This window comes from Triticum aestivum, chromosome 4D (assembly GCF_018294505.1).
Source record: "Triticum aestivum cultivar Chinese Spring chromosome 4D, IWGSC CS RefSeq v2.1, whole genome shotgun sequence".
Classification (NCBI taxonomy): domain Eukaryota; kingdom Viridiplantae; phylum Streptophyta; class Magnoliopsida; order Poales; family Poaceae; genus Triticum; species Triticum aestivum.
The window spans coordinates 29,706,527-29,726,035 of record NC_057805.1 but is presented as its reverse complement, the minus strand read 5'-3'; positions in this window follow the sequence as shown (position 1 = coordinate 29,726,035).

Here is a 19,509-nt window from a genome sequence, read left to right as displayed (position 1 = left end):
GATAGTTGATTTGACCCTGCTGAAAAACAGAAACTTTTGCGCTCACGAAAATAAGTCTCATTTTTAACAGAAAAGTGCTTTTGAGTTGATTTTTTAAAGAAGTTTAATATACAAATTTCTCACGTGGTCCTAATTTTTTCATAATTTTTGGAGTAGCAGAAGTATGGTTTGAGTACAGATTACTACAGACTGTTCTGTTTTTGACATATTTTGTTTTCAGTGCATAGTTTGCTTGCTTTCTAGTTTCTATGGCTTATATTGCTCAATATAAATTGTGGAAATGATATGCTACAGTAGGAATTGTGTTAGAACAATTATGAATCTTGTCTTTGACAGTACCAAAAGTGAAATGGTTTGCTCTTTATCATACTAACCTATCTCACAAAGTTCCGCTAAGTTTTGTGTGATTGAAGTTTTCAAGTTTTGGGTGAGATGTCGATATGAGGAGAATAAGGAGTGACAAGAACCTAAGATTGGGGATGCCCAAGGCACCCCAAGGTAATATTCAAGGAAGATCCAAGCAACCAAGCTTGGGGATGCCCCGGAAGGCATCCCCTCTTTCGTCTCCAACATTATCGGTAACCTCACTTGGAGCTATATTTTCATTCGTCACATGATATGTGTTTTGCTTGGAGCGTCAATTTATTTTGTTAGGATTTGCTTGCTGTTAGTTAGAATAATTTTTTGCATCTTTTATTTCAATAAAAGTGGCATTGATTGCCTTTGCCATGCTTATCTTGCAAGTATACATGTTGCTGTTTGAAAACAGAAAGTGTATCGATGTTGCAAAAATTCCCGAGGAAATTCAAAATGTGATAAAATGTTGAAACTTTTTTCATAATAAGCTCTGATAAATTTTCTACAGTGTGGTAGAATTTCATAATGTTTGGAGTTGAATAAGTATTGATACTCTTGCATTCTTTACAGGCCGTACTGTTTTGGCTGATTGCTGTTATGTTTGCATTGTTTGCATATGCTTGCTTGTTTAATGAATCTATTTGAGGATAGGAGTATTAAATATGCAGAGGCATTTAGTATGCAATGTTGAATAATAATTTTAGTGATTTGCTACAGTAGAGATTGATAAGGTTTTTGCATTAGTTTATACTAACTTATCTCACGAGTTCTTGTTGAGTTTTGTGTGGATGAAGCTTTTGAGATTTAGGAAAACCGTGATATGCGAAGAATTAAGTGAAGGAAATATGCCCTAGAGGCAATAATAAAGTTTTTATTTATATTTCCTTATATCATGATAAATGTTTATTATTCATGCTAGAATTGTATTAACCAGAAACTTAGTACATGTGTGAATACATAGAAAAAACAGAGTGTCCCTAGTGTTCCTCTACTTGACTAGCTCGTTAATCAAAGATGGTTAAGTTTCCTGACCATGGACATGTGTTGTCATTTGATGAATGGGATCACATCATTAGGAGAATGATATGATGGACAAGACCCATCCGTTAGCTTAGCATAACGATCCTTTAGTTTTATTTCTATTGCTTTCTTCATGACTTATACATATTCCTCTGACTATGAGATTATGCAACTCCCGAATACCGGAGGAACACCTTGTGTGCTATCAAACGTCACAATGTAACTGGGTGATTATAAAGATGCTCTACAGGTGTCTCCGATGGTGTTTGTTGAGTTGGCATAGATCGAGATCAGGATTTTTCACTCCGAGTATCGGAGAGGTATCTCTAGGCCCTCTCGGTAATGCACATCACTATAAGCCTTGCAAGCAATGTGAATAATGAGTTAGTTATGGGATGATGCATTATGGAACGAGTAAAGAGACTTGGCGGTAACGAGATTGAACTAGGTATGATGATACCGACGATCGAATCTCGGGCAAGTAACATACCGATGACAAAGGGAATAACGTATGTTGTTATGCGGTTTGACCGATAAAGATCTTCGTAGAATATGTAGGAGCCAATATGAGCATCCAGGTTCCGCTATTGTTTATTGACCGGAGATGTGTCCCGGTCATGTCTACACAGTTCTCGAACTGTAGGGTCCGCACGCTTAACGTTCAATGACGATTTGTATTATGAGTTATGTGATTTGATGACCGAAGTTTGTTCGGAGTCCCGGATGAGATCACGAACATGATGAGGAGTCTCGAAATGGTCGAGAGGTAAAGATCGATATATTGGAAGGTTATATTCGGACACCGGAATGGTTCCGAAATGTTTTGGGTATTTTTCGGAGTACGGGGAGGTTACCGGAACCCCCCGGGGAAGTAGTGGGCCTTAATGGGCTTTAGTGGAAAGGAGAGAAGGGCCTCAAGGGGTGCCCCCCCCCCCCGTTGATGGTTCGAATTGGACTAGGAGGGGGCGGCGCCCCCTCTTTCCTTCTCCCCTCTTCCTCCTTCCCTCTCTCTCCCTCTTGGAAAAGGAAGGGGACTCCAACTAGGATTGGGAATCCTAGTTGGACTCCCCTATGGCGCGCCTCCTCCCTGGCCGCCGGCCTCCTCCTCCCTCCTTTATATACGGGGGCAGGGGGCACCTTAAAGCACACCAAGTCTTCTCTTAGCCATGTGCGGTGCCCCCCTCCACAGTTACACACCTCGGTCATATCGTCGTAGTGCTTAGGTGAAGCCCTGCGCCCGTAACTTCATCATCACCGTCGCCACGCCGTCGTGCTGACAGAACTCTCCCTCATCCTCAACTGGATCAAGAGCTCGAGGGACGTCATCGAGCTGAACGTGTGCTGAACACGGAGGTGCCGTACGTTCGGTGCTAGGATCCTTTGGGTCGCGAAGACATTCGACTACATCAACCGCGTTACTAAACGCTTCCGCTTTCGGTCTACGAGGGTATGTGGACACACTCTCCCCTCTCGTTGCTATGCATTACCTAGATAGATCTTGCGTGATCATAGGAATTTTTTTGAAATACTGCATTCCCCAACATTAAGGAGACACCAAATCTCAAGCTTGGGGATGCCCAAGGCATCCCAAGATAATATTCAAGAAGTCTCAAGCATCTAAGCTTGCGGATGCCCCGGTAGGCATCCCACCTTTCTTCTTCAACAATTATCGGTTAGTATCGGTTGAGCCCAAGTTTTTGTTTCTTCACATGAGTTGTGCTATCCTTGAAATGTCATTTTATTTTCATTTTGCTTGCTGTTTTAAAAAAGTACTTAGATCTGAAAGTTTTTAAATAAAATAGAGTCCTCAAATAGTTGCCAAGGAGGCTAAGTAAGCTGCAGTCACATCCCGTCAACGAAGCTCTTTTCTTTGGAATTGCTCTTGTGCTTCACTTATATCCTATGAGTAAATTGTTGAATAAATTGAATGTCATGAAGTTGATATCTTATCAGGCCTAGTGGTAGCTTCACATTGGGTTTAGAAAGTGAAATCTTTTGAGGCTTGACAATCACAATTTTGGTCATACAAGCAATTCACGAATAATTAGTATAAGGAAGAGAACTTTCACATGCAAATACACTATCCTGGAAATCTTTTGTGATTGTGAGCCCCCATCAAAATATTATATGCCAAAATTGTTGATGTTGGACAAGGAAGACAACCTAATGATTTATGTTTGTTCATATTCACATAGAAGTTATATTGTCATAGATCCTTCAACATGTGGTGCTTGCCCCCCATCTTTGCTAGCCAAAAATTCCGCACTAAGTAGAGATGCTACTTGTGCATCCAAAAACCCTTAAACCCAAATCTTATCTTCAAGAGTCCACCATACCTACCTAAGGATTGAGCAAGATCCTTCAAGTAAGTTGTCATTGGTGCAATAAGGCAATAAAAATTGCTTCTAAAAGTGTTAGATCATTTAGTGTAAGAGAAAATTAAGCGTTGTACGAACTTGTGATGTCAAAGCAATAAAAGCGACGGACTGCATAATAAAGGTTGTTATCATAAGGGGCAATATAACGTGATGTTCTTTTGCACTAAGGGGTTGAGCATACAAACAAATAAGCGCATGGCAACCTCTGCTTCCCTCTGCGAAGGGCCTATCTTTTACTTTTTAGTATTTACTTTTATGCAAAGAGTCAAAGTTTTTCTCTCTATTCCTTTTTATTTTTCTCTTTTGGCAAGCATCATGTGGTGAGGAAAGATCTAGGCACATATGCCAGTTGAATATGGGTAGTATGAGTTATTATTGTTGACATCACCCTTGAGGTGAATACGTTGGGAGGCGAAATTATAAGCCCCTATCTTTCTATGTGTCCGGTTGAAACGTTTTGCTCATGTGTATGCGGTGAGTGCTAGCAATCATAGAAGACTATATGATGGTTGAGTATGTGGAGCTCTTACTTAAACTATGTTGAATAAGTTGAATTGCAATTGCTTGGTGACTAAGAACATAGGTTGTTGAGTTTCAAGAGAGTTCATTGTTTGAACCTTAACATGTGAATTGGTTGCCACTATAACATGAGAAGTTTTATAAGAAAGAATTGCTGTTATGATGCTAGGAAAGTGATTGAAATTGTCATTGATCAAACTTGTGCACTTTGCTAGCATTCACATTTCATAAATTATTTCTTTTATCATTTACCTACTCGAGGACGAGTAGGAATTAAGCTTGGGGATACTGATACGTCTCCAACATATCTATAATTTATGAAGTATTCATGTTGTTATTTTATCATTCTTGGATGTTTTACAATCATTTTATAGCAACTTTATATCATTTTTTGGGAGTAACCTATTGACCCAGTGCTAGTTGCTGTTTTTTGCTTGTTTTTTACATCGCAGGAAATCAATATCAAACGGAGTCCAAACACCACGAAACTTGCTGGAGATTTTATATGGACCAGAACACCAGAGCAGCACCTGGGGGTGCCCCGAGGGGGAAACAACCCACCAGGGCGCGCCTGGGGGCCCAGGCACGCCCAGGTGGGTTGTGCCCACCTCGGTGGCCTCCCTCACCCCCTCTTTACCCTATAAATTCACTAATATTCCAAAACCCTTCCGGGTTAACCTAGATCAGAAGTTATGCCACCGCAAGGCTCTGTAGCCACCAAAAACCAATCTAGACCCTTTCCGACACCCTGCCGGAGGGGGGAATCATCACCGATGGCCATCTTCATCATCCCGGCGGCCACCACGATGAGGAGGGAGTAGTCCACCCTCGGGGCTGAGGGTTTGTACCAGCAGCTATGTGTTTAATCTCTCTCTCTCTCTCATGATCTATATCATGGGCTTTGTTAACATATATGGATCATATGATGTTTCTCCCCTCTATACTCTTGTTGTGGTGAATTTAATCTTTACCCTTTGAAGTTTTGTCTTGTCGGATTGAATATTAAGATATGAGAACAATTGATGTATGTTATGGCACTCAACTTGCGGATTCCCAAGTGACATTGGGGTAATCTATGCATAGGGGTTGATGCACGTTTTTATTATCTTTTCTCCGGTAGAAACTTTGGGGTCTCTTTGTAGTTCTTTGTGTGGATTGAATATTATGATCATGAAGTTGTTTGATGCATATCGTAGAATTAACTCACGGATACTCGTGGTGACATTGGAGTATCTAGGTGACATTAGAGTTGGTTGATGTGTGTCATATGGTGTTATTTTAGTACGAACTCTTGATTAGATCGATCGGAAAGAATAGCTTGCGTTATTTTAGTACGAACTCTAGGATAGATTGATCGGAAAGAATAGCTTTGAGGTGGTTTCGTACCCTACAAACAATTTCTATCTTTTGTTCTCTGCTAATAGGAACTCGGGAGTGATTCTTTATTGCACTTTGAGGGATAATCATATGATCCAACTATCTTAGCATTGTTGAGAGGTTGCACTAGTGAAAGTACGGACCCTAGGCCTCATTTTCAAGCATTGCAATACCGTTTTTGTGCCCGTTTACTATTTGCTACCTTGCTGTTTTTATTTATTCAGATTATAAAAATATATTTCTACCATCAATATTACACTTTTATCATCATCTCTTCGCCGAACTAGTGCACCTATACAATTTGCCATTGTATTGGGTGTGTTGGGGACACAAGAGATTTCTTGTATTTGGTTGCAGGGTCGTTTGAGAGAGACCATCTTCATCCTACACCTCTCACGGATTGATAAACCTTAGGTCATCCACTTGAGGGAAAATTGCTACTGTCCTACAAAACTCTACGCTTGGAGGCCCAACACGTGTCTACAAGAATAAAGTTGCATAGTAGACATCAAGGGTTTTTCTATTTCATAACACACGGTTGTTATCTCTGGATCGTGTGCGATGCACCATCATCAAAATTTTCAATAGCCCCGGCATTTCACTACCACGTTTGACTCGCGCGTAGTAAAATTTTCAGTACCCGCGTCATTTCCTCAAACACACCCCCCCTCCACACACACACACACACGCACACACCAAAACCTCCTCGGGTGCGCGCACACACACACACCCTCCCTCGCTCTAAACCCTAGCAAGGTCCCCGCTGCCGCCGCCACCGCAAGGCCTCCATTGTCGACATCTGTCGGTTTGCCCGTGCAGCTTACCCACCGATCTCCATACCAAGGCCGCCCTGAGTTTCTTCGATGACGCCTGCCAAACGCCCCCTTTCCCACAGATCCCCACTCCAGAGCTTCATAGCCTAAGCCCGGCTATGCTTCTTGTGGAGCTCGAGGAGCGACTGGCCCAAAAGAGGTGTATCGCGGTCTGTTCGCCCGATGTCGCCGAGGAAGCTGAAGACCATTACTGGCCGCAGGCACTCAATCAGCGGGCTAGAGTATGCAGGTATGTCGCGGACGCCGGCTACGACATCGAGGTCATCGACAACGACGACCTAAGGCGGGCTATGTCACAGGTTAAGTGGCCCACCCCCAACCCCTCGGGTTCAACCGCCGTTGATCTCATCCATGGCCCCGCCGCTGATCTCCTCTCGCTCGCTGTCAAGAATTTGCCATCCTACGTCGCCATCGAGCCCCTTTTGTCATTTCTGAAGGACATGTTCTGCGACGCTGGCTTGGGATCGACAGCTTCCAAGTCAGACCTCATAGACGGTGACCACGAGGAGGGCACCCTCTCCGGCTCTTCCAAGGGGAAAGAGCCCGTCTGCGACATCAGGGAGGGCACCCTACAGCCGTGCTCTTCCAAGGGGAAGGAGCCCATCTGCGACAACATGGAGCGCATCCAGGGTCCTTGCTTTTCCCACGGGAACAAGCCCATCTGTGACAAGTGAGGAAACCCATGATTTGTTTTGTCATGCCTCTTCATAGCGGGAAACCCATGATTTGTTTTGTCGAGTCCCTTTTGTAGTTTAGTGAGAATATGTCCAGTTTTAATTGCTATATTTGGTTGTTTGTAGCATGCCTTGTTTATTTCAGTTGTTCACAATGTGATGCTCAATATGTGCAATTATTTACTGTGCGGTATATTTCATCAATCCAGTTTTAAACATACCGATAGGAATGCATATATTTGCTTGCTGTTAAGCGTGTTATAGCTAGCATATGCCTCTCTTAAAGTTTTTTGATTGTTCGGTTGTTTGTAGTTAGCATGTGTCCAGTTTAAAATGCTATCTTTGGTTGTTCGTAGTATGCCTTGTTTATTCCAGTTATTCACAACGTGATGTTCTATATGTGCAAGTACGAACTATGCAGTTCAATTTCATCAGTACCAGTTTCAACAATACCACTATGAATGACTACATTTGGTTGCTATATCTTGTAGTTAACATGCCTTTCCATTTTTATTTAACAATAACCAGTGTACTTAGACCGGCACAATACCAGTTTGAATGACTATGTTTGCTTGTTGTTAAATGTTAGGCTTGTTGCAGTTAACACACATTTCCACTTCTTTTGCTTTACTAGTGTGCTTAAACCTGCACACTGAAGCTATCTTTTGGAGATTATTTTGTCTGCCATGGATAATTTTGGTTGATGTTTAGCCTGTTGTGCTTAACATGCCTCTCGATGTACCTACACAGGACAATTTTGGGAACAACTGTTGTTTTCCATCGAGGTTAGTTTCATCCCATGGCTTATATGTACTCATTGTTCAGGATATCGGTAGCTGGTACCATATAGGTCGGGGGCTGATAAGGGACTAATCGGTGAATTGGACTTTTAACTGAATATATCTGTAACCAATTTATCGTTAGGTTAACTAGGGCCATATGTAATATATCTGAGGCTACATAGCAACATGCAATGTACTTAACAACAACAACAACAACAACGAACCAACAACAACAACAACAACAATTGTTTGGATACTCAACTTAGCTAGAGGTTAGAGTTAGTTTCTAGCACATGACTAACCCTGAACTAACTCCATCCAAAGAGGTGTTTAGATGACAGGGTTAGATTGACAATAAATGCACTAGGAGAACTAGCTCCAATTAGCACCTCTTGGGTTGGATAGTCTTTTTGGGTGGGTTAGATGCAACTAGCTCAAACTAGCCCTCATGTTTGGATATACTTTAGCGCTATTTGAGCCCGAACTAGCTCAAACTAACTCTAACCCATGGATACAGCAGCAGTTAATCATCCGATAATTTGTAAGAATGCAATAAACTCCTTCCGGCCCATAATATAAGATGTTAATTCATCTAATATGTGAATATATTGGATGTTATAAGATATTATAAAAGAGTGTTGTACTACATCATTGTGCAATTGCTGTTTAGCTTCTAATATTAACTTGGTGCTTTTAGGTACGTCATTGGTAAAGATCCGCGCTTCGACCCTTTCTGCGTATGGGGAAATGAGATAACAATGAAACAGCATCAAGTGAGGAAGCTGATACAGATTGTTAGTAAAATGGGTCAAAAGATGGCAATTAAACTATTTGTTTACACTTTATCTAAGACAACAGTGAACTACAGGATGGTAAGTAAGAACTCTGCAGCCTTCTTTTTACTGCCCATAATGAGTTGTGTTAGATGACAATGTCTGAATCTTTTTCCTTTGCAGTGGTTCCCAAAGCAGTTTACTAAAGATTACCTCTCAAACTACACGATTGGTGTGTTGGGGAACGTAGTATTTAAAAAAATTCCTACGATCATGCAAGATCTATCTAGGAGAAGCATAGCAACAAGCGGGGAGAGTGTGTCCACGTACCCTCGTAGACCAAAAGCAGAAGCGTTTAGTAACGCGGTTAATGTAGTCGAACATTTCTCGATCCAACCGATCCAAGCACCGAACGTACGGCACCTCCGTGTTCAGCACACGTTCAGCATGATGACATCCCTCTAGCTCTTGATCCAGTAAAGGACGAGGGAGAGTTCCATCGGCATGACAACGTGGCGACGGTGATGATGAAGTTACCGGCGCAGGGCTTCGCCTAAGCACTACGACGATATTACCGAGGTGTGTAACTGTGGCGGGGGGCACCGCACACGGCGAAGACAAATCTTGGAGTGCCTTTGGGGTGCCCCCTACCCACGTATATAAAGGAGGGAGGGAGAAAGGCCGGCCCTCCTAGGGGCGCGAAAAGTGTAGGGAGTCCTACTAGGACTTCCAAGTCCTAGTAGGAATCCCTTTCCTTTTCGGAGTAGGAGAGAAGGAAAGAGGGAAAGAGAGAGGGAGTAGGAATGGGCAAGGGGGGCGCCACCCCCTTCCCCTAGTCCAATTCGGACCCATGGGTGGGGGCGTGCGCCACCTCCCCTTTGGCCTGCCTCCTCTTTTCCCGTATGGCCCAATAAGGCCCATTACTTCTCCCGGTGAATTCCCGTAACTCCCCGGTACTTCGAAAAATACCCGAATCACTCGGAACCTTTCCGATGTCCGAATATAGCCTTACAATATATGAATATTTACCTCTTGACCATTTCGAGACTCCTCGTCATGTCTGGGACTCCGAACAATCTTCGGTCATCAAATCACATAACTCATAATACAAATCATCATCAAACATTAAGCGCGCGGACCATACGGGTTCGAGAACTATGTAGACATGACCGAGACACATCTCCGGTCAATAACCAATAGCGGAACCTGGATGCCCATATTGGCTCCTAAATATTCAACGAAGATCTTTATCGGTCAAACCACATAACAACATACGTTGTTCCCTTTGTCATAGGTATGTTACTTGCCCGAGATTCGATCATCGGTATCATCATACCTAGTTCAATCTCGTTACCGGCAAGTATCTTTACTCGTTCTGTAATGCATCATCCCGCAACTAACTCATTATTCACATTGCTTGCAAGGCTTATAGTGATGTGCATGACCGAGAGGGCCCAGAGATACCTCTTCGATACTCGGAGTGACAAATCCTAATCTTGATCTATGCCAACTCAACAAACACCATCAGAGACACTTGTGGAGCATCTTTATAATCACCCAGTTACGTTGTGACATTTGATAGCACACAAGGTGTTCCTCCGGTATTCGGGAGTTGCATAATCTCATAGTTAGAGGAACATGTATAAGTCATGAAGAAAGAATAGCAATAAAACTAAAAGATCATTATGCTAAGATAACGAATGGGTCTTGTCCATCACATCATTCTCTAATGATGTGATCCCGTTCATAAAATGACAACACATGTCCATGGCTAGGAAACTTAACCATCTTTGATTAATGAGATAGTCAAGTAGAGGCATACTAGGGACACTCTGTTTGTCTATGTATTCACACATGTATCAAGTTTCCGGTTAATACAATTCTAGCATGAATAATAAACATTTATCATGATATAAGGAAATATAAATAACAACTTTATTATTGACTCTAGGGCATATTTCCTTCAGTCTCCCACTTGCACTAGAGTCAATAATCTAGTTCACATCGTCATGTGATTTAACACCAATAGTTCACATCTTTATGTGATTAGTTCACATCTCCATGTGACTAATACGCAAAGGGTTTACTAGAGTCAATAGTCTAGTTCACATCGCTATGTGATTAACACGCAAAGAGTGATCATGTTTTGCTTGTGAGAGAAGTTTAGTCAACGGGTCTGCCACATTCAAAGCCATATGTATTTTGCAAATTTTCTATGTCTACAATGCTCTGCACGTAGCTACTCTAGCTAATCACTCCCACTTTCAATATGTATCCAGATTGCGACTTAGTGTCATCCGGATCAGTGTCAAAGCTTGCATCGACGTAACCCTTTACGACGAACTTTTTGTCACCTCCATAACGGAGAAACATGTCCTTATTCCACTAAGGATAATTTTGACCGTTGTCCAGTGATCCACTCTTGGATCACTATTGTACCCCCTTGCCAAACTCATGGCAAGGTACACAATAGGTCTGGTACACAGCATAGCATACTTTATAGAACCTATGGCTGAGGCATAGGGAATGACTTTCATTCTCTTTCTATTTTCTGTTGTGGTCGGGTTTTGAGTCTTACTCAACTTCACACCTTTGCAACACAGACAAGAACACTTTCTTTGACTGTTCCATTTTGAACTACTTCAAAATCTTGTTAAGGTATGTACTCATTGAAAATCTTATCAAGCGTCTTGATCTATATCTATAGATCTTGATGCCCAATATGTAAGCAGCTTCACCGAGGTATTTCTTTTGAAAAAACTCCTTTCAAATACTCCTTTATGCTTTCCATAAAATTCTACATCATTTCCGATCAACAATATGTCATTCACATATACTTATCAGAAAGGCTGTAGTGCTCCCACTCACTTGCTTGTAAATACAGGCTTCACCGCAAGTCTGTATAAAACTATATGCTTTGATCAACTCATCAAAGCGTATATTCCAACTCCGAGATGCTTGCACCAGTCCATAGATGGATCGCTGGATCTTGCACACTTTGTTAGCACATTTAGGATTGACAAAACCTCTTGGTTGCATCATATACAACTCTTCTTTAAAGAATCCATTAAGGAATGCAGTTTTGACTTCCATGTGCCATATTTCATAAAAATGCGGTAATTGCTAACATGATTCGGACAGACTTAAGCATTGCTACGAGTGAGAAAATCTCATCGTAGTCAACACCTTGAACTTGTCGAAAAGCTTTTGCGACAATTCGAGCTTTGTAGATAGTAACACTACTATCAGCGTCCGTCTTCCTCTTGAAGATCCATTTATTCTCAATGGCTTGCCGATCATCGGGCAAGTCAACCAAAGTCCACACTTTGTTCTTCATACATGGATCCCATCTCAGATTTCATGGCCTCAAGCCATTTTGCAGAATCTGGGCTCATCATCGCTTCCTCATAGTTCACAGGTTCGTCATGGTCAAGTAACATGACTTCCAGAACAGGATTACCGTACCACTTTGGTGCGGATCGTACTCTGGTTGACCTACGAGGTTTGGTAGTAACTTGATCTGAAGTTTTATGATCATCATCATTAACTTCCTCACTAATTGGTGTAGGAATCACTGGAACTGATTTCTGTGATGAACTACTTTCCAATTCGAGAGAAGGTACAATTACCTCATCAAGTTCTACTTTCCTCCCACTCACTTCTTTCGAGAGAAACTCCTTCTCTATAAAGGATCCATTCTAAGCGACGAATATATTGCCTTCGGATCTGTGATAGAAGGTGTACCCAACAGTCTCCTTTGGGTATCCTATGAAGACACATTTCTCCGATTTGGGTTTGAGCTTATTAGGTTGAAGCTTTTTCACATAAGCATTGCAGCCCCAAACTTCTAAGAAACGACAACTTAGGTTTCTTGCCAGACCACAGTTCATACGATGTCGTCTCAACGGATTTAGATGGTGCCCTATTTTACGTGAATGCAGCTGTCTCTAATGCATAACCCCCAAAACGATAGCAGTAAATCAGTAAGAGACATCATAGATCGTACCATATCTAATAAAGTACGGTTACGACATTCGGACACACCATTACGCTGTGGTGTTCCAGGTGGCGTGAGTTGTGAAACTATTCCACATTTGTTTCAAATGAAGACCAAACTCATAACTCAAATATTCACCTCCACGATCAAATCATAGAAACTTTATTTTCTTGTTATGATGATTTTCCACTTCACTCTGAAATTCTTTTAACTTTTCAAATGTTTCAGACTTATGTTTCATTAAGTAGATATACCCATATCTGCTCAAATCATCTGTGAAGGTCAGAAAATAATGATACGCGCCGCGAGCCTCAACACTCATCGGATCGCATACATCAGTATGTATTATTTCCAATAAGTGAGTTGCTCGCTCCATTGTTTCGGAGAACGGAGTCTTAGCCATCTTGCCCATGAGGCATGGTTTGCAAGTGATTCCAAAAGCCCATCAGCATGGAGTTTCTTCATGCGCTTTACACCAATATGAACTAAACGGCAGTGCCATAAATAAGTTGCACTATCATTATTACTTTGCATCTTTTGGCTTCAATATTATGAATATGTGTATCACTACGATCGAGATTTAATAAACCCACAGAAGGTTTTATTCATGTAAACAGAATAACAATTATTCTTTGACTTAAATGAATAACTGTATTGCAATAAACATGATCCAATCATATTATGCTCAACGCAAACACCAAATAACATTTATTTTAGGTTCAACACTAATCTCGAAGATAAACAGAGTGTGCGATGGTGATCTTATCAATCTTTGGAATCACTTCCAACACACATCGTCACCTCGCCCTCAACTAGTCTCTTTTCTTTTTGTAACTCCTGTTTCAAGTTACTAATCATAGTAACTGAACCAGTATCAAATACCCAGGGGCTATTATGAACACTAGTAAGTACACATCAATAACATGTATATCATATATACTTTTGTTCACTTTGCCATCCTTCTTATCCGCCAAGTATTTGGGGCAGTTCTGCTTCCAGTGACCATTTCCTTTGCAGTAGAAGCACTTAGTTTCAGGCTTGGGTCTAGCTTTGGGCTTCTTCATGGGAGTGGAAACTTTCTTGTCATTCTTCATGAAGTTCCCTTTCTTTCCCTTTCCCTTTTACTTGAAACTAGTGGTCTTGTCAACCATCAACACTTGATGCTTTTCTTGATTTCTACCTTCGCCGATTTTAGCATCGCGAAGAGCTCGGGGAATCCTTTTCGTCATCCCTTGCATACTATAGTTCATCACGAAGTTCCAGTAACTTGGTGATAGTGACTAGAGAACTCTGTCAATCACTATCTTATCTGGAAGATTAACTCCAACTTGATTTAAGTGATTGTAGTACTCAGACATTCTGAGTACATGCTCACTGGTTGAGCTATTCTCCTCCATCTTGTAGGCAAAATACTTGTCAGAGGTCTCATACCTCTCGACTCGGGCATGAGTCTGAAATACCAATTTCAGCTCTTGGAACATCTTATATGCTCTGTGGCGTTTCAAAAACGTTTTTGAAGTCCCGGTTCTAAGCCGTAAAGCATGGCGCACTAAACTATCAAGTAGTCATCATACCGAGCTTGCCAAACATTCATAATGTCTGCATCTGCTCCTGCAATAGGTCTGTCACATAGCAGTGCATCAATGACATAATACTTCTATGCAGCAACAAGGATAATCCTCATATCATGGATCCAGTCCGCATCATTGCTACTATCATCTTTCAACTTAGTTTCTCTAGGAACATATCAAAAATAAAACAGGGGAGCTATACGCGAGCTATTGATCTACAACATAGATATGCAAATATTATCAGGACTAAGTTCATGATAAATTAAAGTTCAATTAATCATATTACTTAAGAACTCTCACTTAGATAGACATCCCTCTAGTCATCTAAATGATCACGTGATCCACATCAACTAAACCATGTCCGGTCATCACGTGAGATGGAGTAGTTTTCAATGGTGAACATCACTATGTTGATCATATCTACTATATGATTCACTTTCGACCTTTTGGTCTCAGTGTTCCGAGGCCATATCTGCATATGCTAGGCTCGTCAAGTTTAACCCGAGTATTCTGCGTGTGCAAAACTGGCTTGCACCCATTGTATGTGAACGTAGAGCTTATCACACCCGATCATCACGTGGTGTCTCGGCACGACGAACTGTAGCAACGGTGCATACTCAGGGAGAACACTTATACCTTGAAATTTAGTGAGAGATCATCTTATAATGCTACCGCCGTACTAAGAAAAATAAGATGCATAAAGGATAAACATCACATGCAATCAAAATATGTGACATGATATGGCCATCATCATTTTGTGCCTTTGATCTCCATCTCAAAAGCACCGTCATGATCTCCATCGTCACCGGCCCTGACACCTTGATCTCCATCGTAGCATCGTTGTCGGCTCGCCAACTATTGCTTCTACGACTATCGCTACCGCTTAGTGATAAAGTAAAGCAATTACATGGCGACTGCATTTCATACAATAAAGCGACAACCATAAGGCTCCTGCCAGTTGCCGATAACGGTTACTGTCGTGGTTTTGTCACGGCAGATGTCCTAGAGAAAGGACTTAGTCGTGGAGCCATCGTTACGGGTTAGATCGAAGGGGTTAAAGCGGACAAGGGACGCAAGAGAGTTTTATACTTGTTCAGCCCCTTCGATGAAGGTAAAAGCCTACGTCTAGTTGTGATGGAATTGATGGGGTTTCGATGACCAGGGAGCGAATACGCTTTGTCTGAGTCTCGAGTTGTTGTCTGTCCTCCCTGAACCACCGCCGGGTCATCCCCTTATATGCATGGGTTGACGCCCGTCGGTTTACAGACTCCGAGGCCGGCTCATAATCGTGTATGGCTCGGTCCCTGCTACGCACATCTTACAACACAAGTTTACATCTCAATGCTGGTTTGTGTCTACATGCCTTAAACCGGCTTTGGGCCCTGGGCCTCCATGAAGCGTCACCGTCTGTCTTCATGGGCTTCAGATACAGATGAACTACTTATGAAGTTAACCCGGCCTCTCCTGGCCGGTTTACGCCCAGTGGTAATATCCCCAACATTAGGCCCCAGATTGATTTGAACTGGTTCATGTCAATCCTCGATACTTGAGAAAATTTCTTCTTCAACATCTTCACACAATCTTGTAAACCGCCATGAAATCATCTTCTAGGATCTTGGTAAACCGCCGTGACGTCACCTTTCATTAACGAGCCTCCGACAATCGAGGTGGCAGCATTACCTTATATCCAAAAATCCGGCTCCTCGATTTTCGCATCTGTCGTTTATCTCCTTATAAATAGGGCCAGGGGGTCTTTCCAGTTTCCCCCTCGTGCCTCTTCGCTTCATCTTCATCCTCGCGACACCCGAACCTTCGACCTCGGCCGCCGCCGTCAACCTTCGACTGCTGCACCACCCTTGGCCGCTGCATCGACCTGAACGTACCAGAGCTTCTCCGCGCGCCGGCGCTGCTCAACAGCATCCGTAAGTCTCCCCTTTCTCTTACCATAGATCTGCGCTTAGGGTTTCCGTCGTTCATCGGTGTTCGTCGACGCCCTTCTTTTCCTTTGTTTATATCCGTGGGTTAGATCCAAAAACCACATAGGTCTCGTGCGGTAGTAGTTTAAACCACATAGATCTCGTGCTTTAGCAGTTTCAGCACATGTTTGATATCCAACTCATCTCATCTTGGTGAACCTTCAGTACACTGGAATTTAGGTCAGAGTATATTTTGTTTTTCCCACGCGTGGTAGATCTGAAATTACCATAGAAAGATGTGAAACTTGTTTCTTCCTTCTCTTACACCCTTTGAATACCAGATTGGCCGGTTTAACCTCACAGGAAAAATGATGACCCGGTAGATGCCATTAGTCCCCTGTTGAACCGCCAATGCATTACACTGTTCCATTGCCAGACTCCGGTTTACCAATATGTTAGTATCCTCATACCGCTGTATAGTTGTCCACTGTAAATCTTAAACCGGTAATACTCATGTTTCAGATTTTCCTTGTCATGGCTAAACAAGTTTATGAGTGCAATTGGGCTCCCTCTCGAGTAACCGAGGAGCAATTAAACAACCTTGTTAAGACGCGGCGCCCTAGCCAAGAAAGATGTCATCCATTGGACGGTCCCTGGCCCGGAAAATCCTCCTACACCCAAGGATGGAGAAGTAGTCGTGTTTGCTGATCATCTCGGACGAGGTTTTAGCCCTCCCGGTTCAAAAAATTTCCGAGATGTGCTAGCCAATTTCCAGTTGCGCCCTCAAGACATCGGTCCCAACTCTGTTACCAATATCTGCCACTTCCAAGTATTCTGTGAAGCTTATCTGCAAGAGGAACCTACAGTCGAACTGTTTAGGGATTTCTTTCATTTAAACCGTCGCACCGAGTTCTCAGATGGACCCAATACGGAACTGGGCGGAATGGCGGTTCAGAAGAGAAAAGAAGTCACCTTCCCCCATCCCAAACTCCACAGTCACCCCAAAGAGTGGAACCAAACTTGGTTTTACTGCATGGATACCTCTCCATCTGACGAAAACCCCCTGCCGGGTTACCGCCCTGAACGCCTGAGCAACACACTCTCGTTTCCTCAGAGGCTGACAGCAAGAGAACGGGCCAACTCTGCTCCCCAACTTTCGATGCTTAGAGCCTTCATGGCGAACGGTTTGACAGGAGTCGATCTTGCTCGTTGCTGGATAAGCTGGAGCATTCTGCCCTTAAGCCGGCGCCCCGGTTTGATGTGTGAGTACATGGGGAGTTTGAAGGATGCTCAGCGGCACATTGACATTCAGCTTACAGATGACGAAGTCACTGAGGCTGTAAAGAAAATACTGAACGAACCGGAGGCCGTCTGTGCCCAAACTGGGCTACTCCCTTTCTGCACCTTCAATAAACCACCAGCTGTAAGAATCATATAATCCTTTGTGTCTGAATTTGCTTCTGTCCAAATATTCTCTGAAAGTGTGATTATTTTTCTGACAGAGTGATGATCCGTTCTGGAACAAGAAACCATCACAAGATAAACCAGCAAAACCACAAGACAAACCGGTCAAGCCAGTTCATCCAAAGACCAAGGTTGTCAAGAAACCTGCCAAGAGAAGGACCACTGCATCCTCCGATCTACCAGCTGATGACAATGTGCGTAACCCGGAATCAGAGGTAGAACTTGACTCTCTTGGTTTATTTTTCGTACATCTCATTGACAATGATTATTATCAGGACGACGCTGAAGGCAGTCACGCTGAGGACGTAGAGGTAACTATTCTTTCCTCCGATTCAGATCCTCTGCCAACATCAAAAATCCGTCAAGCAAACCGGAAAGTAAAATTTTCTCACCCTCTTGCTTATTTGGATCCAAACTTTCTTTTGAAGATGCAGCAGCACGAAGCTCGCCGTACAACCCGGCATAGCGGCCAGGTAGTTACCTCTGCCGGTTTACCGAACAGTCCGGTTCAGAAACGCCGATCAGAGGTCTCTTATTCCATTGATACTTCATGCCCAAAAGCAGGTTGTTGTCGCCAGCCTCTTAACTCGTCTGATTCAAATTATCAGGGTACTTCTCACTCATCCTCTGGCGAGTCTTCGGCCACACAGCTTCCACCTCTCAAAACAGTTCCTGAGTGAGTTATGCACATGTCTTTATTCTTGATATGTTATCTTTTCATACTGTACTGATCCTTATGTCTTATCTTTTCGCAGCGCCAAGCCAAGACCCAGCAAGAAAGCTCGGTTGAACAAACTGGCTGATGAAAATGTAGCTGCTGAACCGGAAACAACTACAAATCTGGAAGAAACCGATGCTGACGCCATGCTTCACGATCCGCCGCTTCAAGACCATGATTTCCTTGCTGAACAAGTGCAAGTTGATACTACAAGTCATGCAGACCGGCCAACCAGCCCTGTCCAAACTGGTGACAAACCGGTCAGTCCAACGAAGGACACTGATAAACCGCCAACTCCGGCAAGAGCTGCGGATGAACAAGATGATGATGTTATGATTACTGGCACTGGCCACTCCACTCCAGGCAACCCTGTAGCTTTGTCAAAGCATACTGCCAAGGATGATCTCTCTCCTATCGGCAAAGGCAAATGGAATGCCGATTTATCAAGCTTCGCCAACCTCAATGTTCAAGATATTCACTCTGGCTTCTTGAACCGTCTGTATACCAGTTGTGACTATGAAGCTAGTTTGGTAAACTTGATGAAGGAGCGATATGAGGTAACTACTGTTTTTCTCCTTTGTCCAATTGCAGTTCATCGGCTCGTAGTAGCTCCCAAGTGACGGTTTATGATACCAATCTAGACCGGGACTTTTGTCATAACTTAACCTTGCCTATTTAGCCTCCAGGGACCGGATTACCTTGTTAAGATGAACCGGTTCCTTATAATTTGCCATACTTCTCTTTCGCCGGTATAGTCCCCAAGGGCCGGTTTAACTTTATAAAGATGAACCGGGACTGTAGAAGAATTCCCATATCAACAGCTTTCTGAGCAAACACACATTAGCCCCCAGGTGCCAAGCTTAATACTTGTATTGTGTTTGGGACTTGTAAAAATTTCTGAGTAAACGCAAATATGCATTAGCCCCCAAGTACTAAGGGCATAACTTGTTATGTGCTTGGTACTTCAAATATGTACTGTCAACTCATTATGTATCTGCCTCTTTACAGGCGGAGCTGAGCAAGAAGGAACGCCAAACTGCTGATCTGCAGGAGAACATCAAAACCCAGCAATCTGAAGCCTCCAAAGCGAAGGAAGAGTTGACCCGCGCTCTAGGCGCTATGGAGAAACT